General features: G+C 39.5%; 1 pseudogene; it reads left to right on the forward strand.

Annotated features, from left to right (window-relative positions):
- The first annotated feature begins 6,896 nt into the window (after positions 1-6,896).
- Positions 6,897-14,720, forward strand: part of LOC135210139 (inositol polyphosphate 5-phosphatase K-like) — a 141,998-nt pseudogene continuing 134,174 nt past the window's right edge.

Genomic DNA, 14,720 nt, shown 5'->3' on the forward strand with positions numbered 1-14,720 from the left:
TGAACTCCTTGGGCTCCAGGAAGCCTTCAAAGAGGGAGGTGAGGAGGCTGTAGACGATGGAGACAACACCTTTCTAGACGACTTCTCTTTAGCTCCCACAGGAAAGATGTCAGGGGGCCCCAAGGGGTGGCAGACAAACTCAGCAGGTCCAGTGAACAGGAACAAGGGCAGATCCATGAGCCAGAGCAGGAGCAGGTACAGGAGCAGGCATAGGTACGGCAGCAAGAACAGCAGGAGAGGTCACCTCTGCCACCATGAGGGGTGATAGCAGTAACAACAGGTGCCACCCCAAACACAGGAGGGGGGCACTGTAGGTACAGGAGCTGGTGAGCTGGCAGATGTATCTTAGTTCCCATCACAACAGTAGGGGACACATTGGTTGGATGGTGCGACCAAACCAGGTGGGGCGGCATATAATAACCGGTTGAGTAACCGTAGGGGTAGTGGTAGTGACTACATAGAGGGTTACAGCAATGCTGGCTCACTTCCTCCCTTGACTCGTCGGGAGAGGAAGTAGAAGCAGCAGCTCACACAAAAGGGGAAGCAGCAAGCAGGGGACAATTGCCAAGAGATAGGTAGGAAGATGAAGTGTTAGCTACCACAGGAGTGGTGGGGGGCATGTTACCCCTGACAAAGATTTAAGTCTTCCTATGATACCTTCTCCAAGCAAACTTCCCCCACTGCACCATGGACCAATCACAAAACTCTGCACAACGATCTTCTAGATTACACTCATGTCCTTGACAAGATGAACAGAGGGCTCGAGGATCAGCATCAAGGGAAGCATGGATTTTACCGCACTTCTTACCCTGCTCCCCCAGGCACTGCCTACTGGGGGCAGGATTCTTTAGTGATAGTGATTCTTGGGTGTACATTATATATATATCCACAAACACACAGAACACAACATACACATATATCTAAGAAAAATAAACAAGGAAAAATCCTACCGGGATTGAAGAGGAATCAGCTGAAACAGTCAGGCAGAGAACGGTGATGAACACGTCTATCCACATCGATGGCCAAAAGCAAATTGGAATGTTTACGTTCGGTTGGGGGAGACCCCCAACAACAAGACCATTAGTTAACTACCAAACAGCTAAGTTTCAAGATTTCAGTGGCTGTGTCCAGGCTTCACCTTAAGTATTTCCTATTGTAAAGGACCAAGGGTTTGTATAGTGTAGGAACAAATTAACTGCCTGGGCTATGTCAAATTCAGCAGAGTAATAATGAAGGCCGAGGTCCTAATAATACAAGATAAAATTACGCCCGCCATAGAACTTTAATAATCCCCTGAAAATGAGCATAACTTGCCTGAATTAGTCTACCGTACCTAGTCCATGTCATATTCCCTTGAGTAAGAGTCTAGGTCTTAATATAATAATAATAAAAAAATATGAATTTTAATGGAATTATTACAGCAGATAGAGGATTTTAATAGTAACTCTAAAGCAGAGCATAACTAATCTGAATTGGCCTATCTTGCCTAGTCAGCGTTGAATTCAGCCAGGTAAAAACGGAGCCTGAGGTCCTAATGATAAAAAGTAAGAATAATTGTGGCTGTCATAGAATTTTAATAATTCCAAGTACATAAATGAGTGTATGAGCGTACCCACAGTCAGAATTAGCAAACTGTTCCTAATCGGTGTTGAATTCAACCAAGTTAATAACAGAGCCTGTGGTCCAAAGAGTAAAATAAGAATTACTGCTGTCTTATAATATTAATAACGCCTACTAAATTAAAGTATAAATAGTCAGAATTAGCCTACTACCTATACCTGGTGTGTTAATTTCGACCATGTAGTAATAACTAATAGACCCTGTTGTCCTAATATTAAAAAATAAGAGTATTTCGACAGAAGCAGTCGGCACGGACTGCAAGGAATGTAACTACGAATATAACATCCACTAGGGATTGGGGCGTCCAATGTATCTCGCCATGTTTAGTACTGGCCCCTGGGGGGTTAATTACAGTCGTCCGAATAAATATTACTTAAAATTCTTGTTCAGGAGGTAAAACTGCATAGAAAAACTGCAACTGCCATAGTCTAGGCTGCCGCAGATAAGTATCCTAGATCTACCAAAAATACTAGTACGAACATTAATCAGTAAATAAGAGGAACTAGCCTGAATTAGCCTACTGTACCTAATCCATGTTGCATTCAACCATGAAATAAAGGAGCCTTTGGGACTAATAATAAAAATTACTAATAAAAATAACGCTACCTAATTTACAGCGCTCATAGAATTTTAATGATTTCCAGTACAAGAGCGTAACTAAACTAACTTGAATAACCCTACCACACCTAGTCTCTGCTGAATTCAGCCAAGTAGCCTAATAATGGAGCCTGAGGTCCTGATAATAAAAAATAGCCCAATACAAATAATTAATGTTATTCATATATATAAATTCAATACCTAAATCCCAGTATAAATGAGAGCTCTAACTAGCCTGAATGAACCTACCGTACCTTCGACCTGTTGAATTCAGCTATTTAGCCTAATAATAGGGCCTGAGGTCCTAATAATTAAAAAAAAAACTTATGAATAATTACGTCTGTTAGTATAGAATTTTAATACTTAGCCTAGGTAGTACCTAGTACCTATTTTAATTCCCAGTAAATAAGAGTGCCTAACTAGCCTACCATACCTAGTCCGTGTTGTATTTGGCAGAGGAATAACGAAGCCTATGTTCCTAATAACAGAAAATTACAAGAATCATTACGGCTGTCTTAGATTGGTATTTAATAAATCCCCGTAGTAAAAGAGCGTAGCTTAGTAACTAGCCTGAATCAGGTAGCCTACCGTACCTTCTTGGCCATGTCGAAATCGGCCGAGTAACAAAATTAGCCCGAGATCCTAACAATAAAAAATAATAACAATAATTACGGCAGGCACCGAAATTGGAAAAACCGAAGTAAATGAGCGCGGTTTCGGCACAAAATAACGGAAGCAAGAAAGAATCAAAATGTCAACAAAGCCACTAGTGGCCTGCCTGCAGAACCAAAACAACACCAACATTTCTGCCATTGTTGTTCTCCCTTTGATTCCCACGCCCGCGCCTTCGAGACGATGTTCCTTACCTCCTCTTCTAAAGTCGGTTTGAGGAAGTCCCCTCCTCCTTCATTTTCCTCAGGTGTAAGGACAGGTGAAGAAGGTGAGCTCATTTCAGCCTCCCTCACTTCCCCAATACCCGCCATCTTGCACCTGTTTACTTTAACATCCGCTAAATTTAATGGACATATGTTTCATTTAGCACTTATACCACAGACTGTATCAGTCAATGGTACTTTGCATTTACTTAACAACTGTGATTGTGATTGATTGATTTACTGCATCGAATTTTTGGAAAACTATTGTCTCGTTTGCCGTTCAACGTGAAATTAAAAACAGCGTTAAAATTCACATATGTGTAAAGTATCAGTATTGCAAACAAACCGTCCTTGGTGTTTCCGACCAGTAGACTTTGATAACCAACCAGATACATCGCTAGTTTTTTACTATTCTAGCGAACGTTTGTGATTTTTTGACACTAACCACTTTTTATTCAAGATTAACTTTTCTTTATCTTTCCTTACGGTGTGAATCTCTCCTGCAAATTAAGTCATTTTTCAAAGAATAACATAAGCAATATCAATATTACTATGTATACATATTTCGAAGAATTGAGATGTACTACTACAAAGATTACAAGAAAAATAGCCTAAAGCTTGGACCACTTTCGTAATGAATTTCAATTTCAGGTTGTATTTTGAATCTTTTGAATGTTTTAGATTAGTGATGAAATAATTCTAATGATTATGCACTTTGATAAATTTTCTCGTTTATATTACTAAGTAAGGTTATGACAAAAGTGTTTCTCTGAGAAACTGCGATGTTGCAAACAAATACAATATACCACCCTTCCTGGCAATTCGAAGATGCTATAATTTACGTTTAATTCTCAATGTCTTCTTAACAATTCATGATCAGTATTTATTTCAGTTTTCATCCAATACTTATTGCGGGAAATTTGTTTACTTTTATCGTCCCATATTACATAATTATAAATCTGCTTTCGTTTCTTTGGCTTACTGGGTATACCTATCTTATTTTTATTCGCCTTTATAATGTTATAACTTTATATTATAAATAAATGTGTTGTATAAAATAGGTCTAACAAAATATTAGCTGATCTAGACACGTAAGTGACGTATACGACTCGCTATATTTGGCGAGAAATAAATGCATTTGCAACTCTTCTTAGTAATAGACGTCAGAACACTGCAATGGTCTGACACTTTTAGATATAAATTCAAGTTCCTTATAAGAGTATTGAGCACTTCATATTTTTCTTACATTGTATGATATGATAGATGAAAATGAAACGTGAGATAATGTGAAGATAAGATTTGTAAGATAAACATAGTGTGAATTTTTATTTTGGACTTATGACATAATCTTCAAACTGAGAAACTATACCGTTTCAGGTTTGTTAGCAGGAGGCTTTAAATATAATTCAAGGAAAAATATTAAAGCGTCCATCTCAAAGAAATAAATTTATTGTACAAGGCTACAGTATTGCTTGTCAAGTCCAGGCTGATAATCATTTTCTAGTGTATGAATATTATGACAGATGAAAGGAAATGTTGAGATATGGTGAAGATGATAGGAATTGTAAGATAAACTTAGTGTGAATTTGTATTTCGGACTCACGACATAATCCTAAAACTTAGAAACTAGCCCGTTTCAGATTCGGTTTGGATTACTAGGAGGCTATACGTATAATTCCAGGAAAGATATTGAGACGTCCATCTCAAGGAAATTAATTCATCGAACGAGCCTACAGTGTTGCTTATCAAGTCCGAGCTGATAATCCTTTACAGTAGCGTAAGTTGCAGATAAGTAACTAAAATTATTCTGTGATGGGTGAATAACGGAAAACAACCAATTGTGAGATGGGAACACTGGGAAACAAAAGCAGCTAGTAAGGTTTCAAAAAATATACTTGAACGACGGAAATAGACCATGACACGATTCAAAATCAGCACAATAATTAATAAACAGAAAGAAAATAACAACAGAACTTTTATAAAACGCAACACCTAAGCTTTGAGAGGCAGGAGGTTGAAAACGAATAAGCATCCCTTAGATAAAACGTCCATTTCCACATTTCTTGCTTTAGAAAATGTAACGTGCGCCTTTTTAGTAACTGAACCATGATGAATATTTTTGCTGCACTTCACAAACGTTGTGCTTGACCCGGAGCCATCCTTTGGACAGCTAAGGAATTCTATTGATCCTTCTATTGTCTCTATCTGATAAAGAAGACCAAATATGTTTCTATTGTTGTGCTATAATGACGGACATCACACTTGATTAAGTGAAATATCGAGTAAGCAGTAGTTACGCATATCTAGAGACAGCTAAAATTAATTACCATGCGTAAATTAATGTAATACATGAATAAAAAATTAAGTTACTTCCCTTCCGAGTAAAACTATAACAAATTGAGACCAACACCAGACTTTACAGAGCTGCTGATAGGGTTTTTGTAACAAAAAACAATTGAAAATAAAAAACTGCCATTCCCACTTAATGATGTCGAGCTATGAAATACCCCCATAAGGGCAAAACAAAGTGCGCTGAGATATTTAGAAAATTATGGTGCGTGGCAGTAAAAAAATAAACCAAATTCAAGACGCCTTCAAATCAAGTCTACTATCGTTCAGGGAAGAAGTTCATTGAATACATTTTGACACCTATCAACTTGGAAAATATTTTACAATTACTAGTGCACAATAACTTAAGCAAAATACATTAAAGATGAAGCTTGAGAGGAAGGAAAATACTACATCAAAGTTACACGAATTGCTTCAAATCGTGGGATTAAAGAGACCTTTTTTTAAGAAAAACAAGACACAACCAAGAGCGCCAAGTTAAATACTTCCAAAGAATAGGAGAACAGTTCGAGTGAAAGCTTTTAACGACGAATAAGATATGCTTAAGTCACGAAAATCCTAAATTGCCCAAATGAGGGCAGCTATATGGCCCAAGAAATAACATGCCCGATGATTGGCAGACATGTAAAACCGAGAAAGATGGGTCTTAATGCTTATGAGTAAAAATATGTTTTTTTTAAATCATCATAGCTATAGGACACACCCATCTCTGAATTGGTCACATCGCTTCTAGTGATGGTACCGAACCACTATTTTTAGACTTCCTGACTGGGACTTATACTACAGAGAAAACTTGAACCACTGACTGTTTGAGCGCTACATTGTCAAGCAGATCTGAGAGCAAACTCATTTTAGGCTGTGAAGATTTCAAACTCAATACCTAATGCCCATGGCTACTGCACCCACTTATTAGTCTCTGGATGGCAGATTTAATTAGTGCACCTTGTAATTGTTTTTATAGTGCCAGCAAGCTGAATTTCAAACTTATTGTACAAAAGGCATAAACATGTATAAGTCGAAGTAAATGGCGTTGTTAAACAGAGCTAATTTAATCAAGTGAAACCTCCATTATTAAGCTATTTTTTAGATACCTTTCTTCAAGAATGACAGAGACGATACATAGATAATGCCTAGTAAGACTATAGCTCTCAGCCCCGATGTGTTGTAGTTTTTTTTTCTTTTTTTTTCATATTACCCTTTGGAGGGTGCTAAAGGCCTAAAGCTAAACAGCAGTTCACTATCGGTTTCAAGAGTATAGAGCTGATGATACGATGTCTGGTCACAGAACCAGACCATAGTAAGTTTACTCGAACTGAGCAGTTCTGTTGACGTACCACATTACATAAACGTACGCATCATGAGGCTCTAATACGTCAAGTCATCGACTATGAAATAAACGTCATGCTCTTGCCAGACAGCTCGGTCAGTGTGACGTATCAGTAATTTTTAAAATTTGCTACTTCTGCATTCATCAAAAAAAGTACTTTTCTGAAATTATTAATCGATTATGAATTTTGTGATTTAATTCGGCTAAGAACGACCTCCAGAGAAGCTAATGACGAACGAGGATACGGTGAGGTGCAGTGGTCGTAGTATTAGTAATTTTTTAAAAATTCTTTACTTAAACATTTATCAACTAAAGTATTTTGGAAAATTGATTATAGAATAATATGGAGTTCTGTCATTCAATTCGGTTAAGAACGACTCGGAGCAGCTGATGACGATTGACGATAAGTTTAGTAGTCGTAGTGAACGTCGCCATCTGGTGTGTTTACTATCTGTCTCAGCTGTTTCTTGTCATTATCTCTTGACGTGGACAAACTGGTCACGAACATTGCTCTTTACCTTCTTGAGTGTCATCTTGGATTTGCGAGTCATTTAAGCCAGAAGATGTCCAGCGTCTGTATTCTTTCATCTTGCCTGTAATTTGCTCTAAGCGAAGTACATTTTTCGCTGGCTTTGGCAGGTAAGCTAAACTCCCTGTAGGTAGGTAGGTATATATATTGACGAGACCAGTAGTTTTGTAGCTTAAGACTTGCCTGTTAATGCCGGTAGATTACAGTGGTGTATAGCTGTAGATCAGAATAGGTCATGACCTGTATATGTGTTCAACTATAGAAGCAGGCAGCTAGCTAACTTTCGGTAATATAGTATAACTGTAGGGCCTACTGTAGCCTAATCCTAGTCAAACAGTTAGATTTAGCTAGGCTAGCTACCTAAAGTAATATCATACTTTAAATGATCTACCTAATATAGTATTACCATATGGTAATTCTAAAGTGCTTTGCATTGGGGGGTACAATGAGGGCAATGGAATAACACCCTAAGTCTAAGCATTTTCAGAAAACATTAATTGGCTTTAAGGGATTTTCCAAGTTCATTAGGATAGCTACCTATTTAAGGTACTAGGTACCTAGGTACTAGCCATGGGGAAGTGACATGCTTTTGAAGTGTATGAAAACTGTAAATCCTCAGCTACTATAATACCTATACTAGTTTGCATGGAAATATTTATTTTGGCAGTTTTACTCTCTAGTTTCTTCAATTTAACAATGACTGCCTTGGGTGTAAGAGGTATTGAAGGAGATCGCAACTGCTATATTTTATGGTAAAACTGAAGGCTACCTACTAGGCTATTGTAGCCTGGTTCACTCCAGTCGCCTACCAAAATATTTACTGCCTTTTGTTTATTTTCTTTATGTTTATCTTTTGTTTATGTGAAAATTATTTACCATCTTTTATGTTTATCCCAAGGGGCTGGTACTAATGTGGTGCCCATATTTTGCATCTAACTGATGATTACTGAATCAGAGGGGCGTGGTAGTAGACTTCAGTTTTACCAAATAGGTACAAATCTTAGCTGAAAGAGCCAATTACTCAAATGGGAATGGAACAACAGATGGCTGCATACTACTAGCCTATGTGTGGGCCCAATGGTTTGGGGAAATAAGGATTGAAGTATTAACATTGCCAGTCATGGGCCAGTGTGCAAGGTGAAAATTGATTTATGGTGTTCTAGGTCAGATTAGGTAGTTGGTGGGATCTAGTCAGCTTGTTTCACTTAGGTAGCCAGATAAGAATGTGGTGCTTAAGGTTGAATTAGGATGCATCCTGTATTTTACTCAAACTTTTCTGGTGCTCTAGGTTTGGGTAGTTTTGGAGTGGCAAGGGGGTCAGTCTCCCACCCTCACAGTGCCAGGTAAAGACTCAGTCTCCTAGATTAAGTTGGGAAGGTTAGATCAAGATGTATCCATGTAACTGTCCTCACTATATTTTCATGCCTAATAAATTTTCTGATGCACACGCACAAATTAGAATTGGCAGTTTCATAATTTTTTGTTCTCCTGCCTGACTCACGATTCATGCCATGTTAATACATTTTTCTTTTTGAAGGTGGAATAAATCTTATGTAATGAAATTAGAAACAGTCACTAATTTCATTAGAACATCATGTTATATTATTGTGTGAACTATGTTCCATCTAGCAAAATTGATGTGATAAAAAACGTTATATCACAACCACTGACATACATTACAAAGTAGATAGGAGACACCCATCATTAGTAGTATTGCATAAAGTTTATATTATCATTTCAGTATTAAGTTGTAGGTAGTTGAACAATTCCATTTGTTAAATTATACAGGAAACATTGGAAACTTACAAAATGCTATCAAAGAAAAAAAAATTATAACCTTAACAGTGTGAACCATGCGTTTTGTTCTATTGTTTTTTTTTATGTCGTGATGTGCGCAGGAATCGAATGTCAATGTGTTATTAACGGTCAAAGAAAACATCCCTGCTTCAGCGAGAGCATTATTGCACTGCATTCGGTGTAAGTTCTTGTTAGAGAGTATCAAGAAAGCTTAATATACCAAAGAGAATCATATGTAGATGAATCAAATTGTTTAGAGAATGGCAAAGTTTAGAAAATGGGCCTAGGAGTGAAATGCCTCAAAGCATCACCACAAGGAGCAAGACAATACAGTAGTGTAAATGTTGCTGAGCACCTCATCATGATATTGTTGAACCAGAAATCATGACTAGGATCTTATGCCTATGACTAGGTCTCATGAATACTTTAGATGAAGAAGGAGAGGTTTTTGAAAATACACTTGAAACCCTTGATAGGTGTCTAATGAATAAGCAAGCCTACCTTTGATGGATGGAGATTCAGTTAGGCTTACCTTTCTTATTCTGTCTTTTATCAGTGTCCAGTAAATACCACTGATAAAGAGGGAAACAGATTCAATGATGCATGCATTTTTTTTCCTCAAAACCTAAGTATGTAATACTACATTGTATTGGGAGATACTTTATTCACATTGGTTTAATCCCTCCATCCTCCTCCTATACGGCACCACCACTCCCCTCACATCTCAGGCTACTCTGACTTCTCGCTACAAATTCCATTGTGTGACAGCCGTACTAATATAATGATTATTTAAAATTCCCTTCACTGATAACTGAAACCTTTAAAATGCATGTTTATAGAACATTTTTTGGCTCAAAATTACTTTTTCTTTCATTCCTCAAAATATTTGTAGTATACTTCATGTTTGTGGGACTTTTCAAGTTGCACAAATGAAAACAGGATGCTAATTGGAACAGATTTGAAGGATCATTGTATTAAACTAAGATTTTCTTTAACCAAATTTATTCCTTAATATTACAGTTCACAACTTAATCTTATTCTCTTGCTAAGCCTAGCTTTATTTTACCCGACCATTTACAAATGTAAACTTAATTCCTTAATCCTGATACATATTGCAACGATACTGCTTGAACTTTTGATTTTCCTTGTGTCAGCAGCACCTTCTGCAAAGAGCCTCTGGTTGCTCTTTTCCAATTCCTGAATCGTTATTTCCAGCTATACTCATAGGTACATAGCCTGGAATCGTTGACCACCCTCAGCGCCACTGAGGAACCACAATCAACATGCAAAAGTCTCTCTCAGCTACCACCGTGAAGGAGAGCCTCAGCTCTACTCATTCCCATCCCATCTACCAAACTGGAATGAAAAAGAAAAGAAAGACAACCATTAATTAAAAAATTTCTCTTACCCACAAACACAACATTAACATAAAAACAATGATAATAACAAATCCTAAATCTATAGTTTAAAAATTGCTTAACCTAATCAACCTAACAACAACAAAATAATACATAGAAAGAATCAAATATTAATTTATACAAACCAAATTTTTTTTTTTCTACTACATCCCCCTGACTAAAATAAAGGAAATCTCATTTCCTTTTTTTTCTCTAAACTCCCTTTTTAACTATCCCACTGTACTCTGGAATTGGACCTTGACTTCGGGTCCATGGTCTCTCATACATTACCTCATGTTCACTGACTTCTTCTCCAACCACATCTGACATATCTAGCTTTGGTTCCAAACCACTTACACCAAACTCTGGAGACTTACGTCGGCTTCAACTTCGCCAGCACTCGACATGGGTGCTATCATCTCTTCCATACTCTCATTTTTGCCACACTTTACCTCAAGCTATCCAAAATTTTTCCATTTAAACTTTCCAGTACTTCTGACTCCTTCTCATTCACACTCACTCCCAAATTCAATCCAACACTTTCAGTCAAAGGGAACTTGCACACACTATATGTACCATCTTCTTCACAACTTGGCGTTGCTTCCAATTCACCCAACTCTTGCATATCCTCGTACACATTCCTTGTACTCACCAAGTTCACTCCTTCCGCATACCACTCAAATCCTTCAAAATCAATTACATCCTCATTCTCTCTACCAAACTTCTCAAATCCCTCAAAATTAAACAACCCATCTTGTGTACTGTGCAAAAAACGCTGTAAACGTACCCTTACTCTTTCTACACCTCTTTTAAGGCCTTTCTCTTATGTTCCACTAACACGAATTGTTTATCTCCCCAATTTACATTTTCTTCTCCTTACCCTCTTTTTTTTCCTTATTACTGTCTTTACTGTCACTTCCATACACCTCACTCATACTGTCCTTACTTTTATATAACTTCCCCGTCTTGGGGATTTTGTCCTTTTCACCTTTTACCTCAGCGTTCCCACTTCCCTGCCTAACACCAGCCTCAATCTTAGCCACTTCAGCCAGTTTCTTTGCCATTTCACACACTTTCCTATCCATTGCCTCCATTCTTACAAATAGCCTGCTTTCCCTTTCACGGGTTGTGACCAACTGTTCCTGAATATTAATTACCAGGGACATCAGCCTATCGATCTTCTAGTTCAGACCTTGCTCCCCTTCACCCAACCCAACACCTTCCAAGCCTGCTCCCTCTGCCATAATCTCCAATTGTGTACCCACTCTGGCCCCACGTTGGGCACCAAAAGGGCTTATCAAGTTAAACAAATGGAACAGGATACTAATGGGAACAGATTTGAAGGGTCAGTGAATTAAACTTAGGATTTTCCTTAACCTAATTCATTCTTTAATATGACAGTTCACAACTTAATATTATCTTATCCTTTAACTAAGCCTAACCTAATTTTAACCGGCCACCTACAAATCTAAACTTAATTCCTTAATCCTAATATTGCAGCGATACTGCTTGAACTTTTGATTTTCCTCGTGTCAGTAGCACCTTCTGCAGAGAGCCACTGGTTGTTCTTTTGCAATTCCTGAATCGTTATTTCCAGCTACTCGTAGGTGCGTAGCCTGGAATTGTTGACCTCCCTCAGCACCGCTGAGGAACCACAACCAAATGGCAAAAGTCTCTCTCAGCTACCACCGTGGAGGGTAGCTGAAGGAGAGCCTCAGCTCTACTCATTCCCAGCTACCAAAATGGAATGAAAAAGAAAAGAAAGTCAACCATCAATTACAAAATTTCTCTCCCCCACAAGCTCAACATAAATATAAAAACAATGATCAAACAAATCCTAAATCTATAGTTTAAAAATTGTTTAACCTAATCAACCTAACAGCAACAAAATAATACGTATATAGAAAGAATCAAATATTAATTCATACAAACCAACTTTTTTTTCTCTACCACAGTGTAACACCCTGTATGATTGTTGCAGCTGTCAAAGAACAACCCCTGAAACAGTAGTAGGTTGTTATTGTAAAAATATCTGAGATAGACTTCAACGAGAAAGGCATCTTTCATATTTACTATCTTGCTTATGGTAGTAGGTCTAGGCATACATGTGAAACTAATTTGTTCCTATGCGATATACAAAGAATCGGTCCTTTACTATAGGAATTACTGAAGGCGTAGCCTGGACACAGCCGCTGAATTCTTTAACAAGGCGGTTCGGTAGTTAACTACCGGTCCGGTCGTTGGTAGTCCCTCCAACGGGACGTAAACATTCTTATTTTCTTTCGGCCATCACTGCTGATAGACGTGTTCTCCCCCACTCTCTGCCCGACTGTTTACTGCCGTTTTCTTTCAATCCTGGTGGGATTTTTCTTTCTTATTTCTTTATAACTTATGATTGTTTTTGTGATAATGTGTTTGTGATATACGTACTGAATCATGCAAACCCATGAATTGCAACAGCTTGTGTCGCCTCCCCCTGGGCGCTGCCCCAGGTAGAGGGTAGGAGGTGTGGCAATTTCCGTGCCTCGATAGATCGTTCTTCACGCCCTTTGCCCATCATGGCGGGGGCGTTAGTGTAAAAAAAAAATTTTGTGCGGAATGTTCCATTTGATCTATGATACAGTGGGGGAAGTTTGCCGAGGTACTAACCTCACCTTTTCCTTTGTATTTACCTCTCTCCTGGCAACCGTCCCATACTCGCTGCGCTTCATCATCATCTGCCCCTTCCAACGAGTTGGAGAGGGAAAAAGAAGTGGGGGCTGTAGTTTCAGACCTTGGGATCGCTCCTTTAGGGGCCTCCCCACGCTTCAAAGGTATACGCTGGAACAAGGGGTGGCCCCCTTTATTAATATCTGAACTTTTTACTCTCGCAGGTGAGGTGTCAGACTTAGAACTAACGCAGACTTCTTTGGGAATGGCTATCAATCCAGGCTTGCTGTTACACCTCAAGAGAGGTGCCAGCAGCACACCTGGTCTGGTCTCGTCACCTGACGACTGTATCGTCTACGGTAGTATGGGGACCAGACCATACCTACAGACTATCACTTGCTAGCTCCTGTCCCTGCATTGCCTCCCCTTCCTGATTTTGATGTAGCACCTCTACCTGTCCCCAGGCCTCCAGACATTTCTGCTTGTTCCTGCATCTGTTCCTTTACCTGCTCCTACTCCAGTCCCTGGACCTGCCCATTTACCAGCTCCTGGACCTGATGAGTCGTTTGCTGCCCCTTGGGGGGCCCTGACAACTCTACTGTGAAATCTGTCGAAGAGGAAGGTGAAGAAGAATAATCCAAGAAAGTGTTGTCATCTTCAGCTTCATCTTTGTCCTCTTCATCATCATCATCACCTACCACCTCCTAACCTCCCCCTTCAAAAGCTTCACAGCATATAAAGAGGAAGATAGCTTCTCCGCCCCCAAAGAAGTCTCGTTTCAAGACTTCTAAGTGTCTGCCTCCTCCCTTTTGGGGAGGAAGCAGTTGGCTCTCTTGCTGGCCTTCCTGCTTCTTTGGAAGTAGGGACTGAGATGTTGTCCCCAGGGATCAGGGTCTTGGGAGCCTTTGGAGCTCGAACCAAGATTCGTTCTCCAGCCTCTGCTCCCAAGGGTGCTGCTCGAGAGACAGGGACCATGTTGGAGTCTCATTCGTGAGAATCTCTGAATGTACGACCACCTATGGAGGATGTACATCTACAGTCAAGGAAAGGGAGTTCTCTCCTCTCCATGGCAGTGGCACGAGGCGAGAGTAGGGACTGAGTTATGACTCAGACCCACCCGTAAAGACCAAGCTTAGTTCTTCTACAGGAGCCAGGATCGATGTCGTTGTTCTTCAGAATAAGGCACCTGGAGAAACTAAGAGGAGGTTCCCTGTACAGCCCTCTTCGCATGAGTTTTCGACATCGAAGAGGGCTGGGGTGCATTGTGAGGACGATGCATGGACTCGCTTGGTAGGGAGCCACGTCTTGGCTAGCAGCACTGCTGCTTGCAGAGGCGCTGCTCCCACCAGCACTGTTACCAGTCCTGCTACCGGCGCTGCTACAGCGTGGCAAGAATCACTGCATTCTCCTTGGGGAAAGCCTCTCATTCAGGCAGTTGCGTTCTCCTAGACCCACACCCCGTCACCATTGGTGCAAGGGTGTGGCTCACTCCTCCAGCAGCAGGGCTACTAGAAGGATTGAGAACATCCAATCCTCCTCTCCTATTCCCTTTACCTCCTCGGGCCTACATCGGGAGGGGC

This window comes from Macrobrachium nipponense, chromosome 39, assembly GCF_015104395.2.
Source record: "Macrobrachium nipponense isolate FS-2020 chromosome 39, ASM1510439v2, whole genome shotgun sequence".
Classification (NCBI taxonomy): Eukaryota; Metazoa; Arthropoda; class Malacostraca; order Decapoda; family Palaemonidae; genus Macrobrachium; species Macrobrachium nipponense.